The 1,693-nt window shown below is 37.6% G+C and overlaps 2 protein-coding genes across 3 annotated transcripts in view; one reads left to right on the top strand and one right to left on the bottom strand.

Annotated features, from left to right (window-relative positions):
• Positions 1-1,693, bottom strand: part of MED12L (mediator complex subunit 12 like) — a 398,615-nt gene that overhangs the window by 91,984 nt on the left and 304,938 nt on the right. The window lies entirely within an intron of this gene.
• P2RY12 (purinergic receptor P2Y12) overlaps positions 1-1,693 on the top strand; it is a 53,549-nt gene that overhangs the window by 35,251 nt on the left and 16,605 nt on the right. The window lies entirely within an intron of this gene.

Here is a 1,693-nt window from a genome sequence, read left to right as displayed (position 1 = left end):
AATTAAAATGTTAAAATCAAATCTGATATTGTTTTACCTTTTATTTGGTGTGTGGAAGGTGTGCGGAAGAGGGGGTAGTCTTATACGGCGAGTATATAACAAACTCTGTATTTTGAGTGGAAATGTTAGGGGGTTGTCTTATACGCCCAGTCGTCTTATACGCCGGCAAATACGGTAAATGGAAATGACCACCTTCAACTGGAAATGTCATAAAAGTTTTAGATTATAAATGCCCCTACATAAAGCCTGGTTGATGTGATAACACTCCTAATGGAATTCCTAAAAATCATATTTTTAGTGTAGCCAGAAATCAAATAATGCTTACACAAGCTCCCTTTTCCTGCCTTATCAATGCTCATCTTCGCTGACAAAAGCGTGCAAATTTCCTTAATCTAAGAATAGTTAGCTAGCTTCTGGTGAGCACACTAGGTTTTAAGTAGTGACTTAAATGTGGACTATCAAAAGATAGACCTAATTAAACATTTCTGGGTGAGGAATTTAAAAATGAGGGAAAGACAAAAATCCACTTTGAAGATGCCTCTTCACAGTGGTGTTTCCATCACTGGTATCTCGAAAAGCAGCATGAACAACAATTGTCTCTGTGAGTTCATAAGCAAGACTTGCCTATTTAAGAAACTGATACAAAGATAGCAGACTATAGTCTGGCATAAAAAACTACGAAGGAAGGAAGTAGACTCAACAGAAAAAGATACCACATTGCTTCCTTCCTCTTCCTACCCTCTCAGCTTTCCAAAAACCAAAAATTCCATTGGATCTGGAAAGACCCTAAAATTAATTAAAAAAATTTTTTTAAATGTATTACTGAACCTTTGAACTGAGATAGCGTCCACCCCATTCTCAAGCACACAAAGAGGAGTTTCAGTAGTCTCTGCTCCCTACTTAACATGGCTTCTAAATCCAACCTTCTAAATGCAATCCATTTCCTCTTTCTCAAAAAAGGAGAAAAAAGCAAAGGGACAGATCAACCATTTTTCTTAGCAACTGTGTTCTTTGCCAGCTCAATAAGGACAAACCAACAACAACCGGGTTTCATTTCCCTTGCAGGACTCTTGGTTGTCCCCTGGCAAGCTGGTGAAGTGCAAGGTCCTTAACCAGTAATAGAAGGAAGTTAGGGAACATGATGCAAATCACATGAAGGTCAATTTTCCATTGTGTGTGCTCTGAGGATTAGCCTGTGACTTATACAGTGGCAACATGACATTCAGAGTGAAAAGAGAGCCTTGTACCTTGTTTCTGCCTGTGCCCCTCTATTGATGGAGAGGAAAGAGAGCTATTTGCATTAGTTATATCTGCACTTTCCTGCAGGAAAGATCTAGCATGGACAAGCTCTAGAAATTCATCTGCTTAAAGTCTAAAGGATCCCCTGTGGAGGGTTTCATAAAAGAGTATTTATTTTGTACTGAACATCAAAGTAGGGTTTCTAGAGGTGGTTTATACCAAGTGCAGGAAGTGTGCTGTTTGCATAGGGAAAATTGAAACCTCCCCTCTTGTATTATTTAAGTAGTAGAAAAAGAAATACCACTGGTGGTAGTGGAGTATAATTTATATCATATTTTAAATCATATGACTGTCTAATAAAATAAACAAACCTTGAAAAGAGTAATTAGGGAAGTGTAAAGTGGATAATTACAAAATTTCAATTATGCAATGTAGTGACATAATGTAAAGGCGT

Source organism: Myotis davidii, unplaced genomic scaffold (genome assembly GCF_000327345.1).
Source record: "Myotis davidii unplaced genomic scaffold, ASM32734v1 scaffold316, whole genome shotgun sequence".
NCBI lineage: Eukaryota > Metazoa > Chordata > Mammalia > Chiroptera > Vespertilionidae > Myotis > Myotis davidii.
The sequence above is the reverse complement of the archived record's forward strand: the minus strand, read 5'-3'. Positions and strand labels throughout refer to the sequence as shown.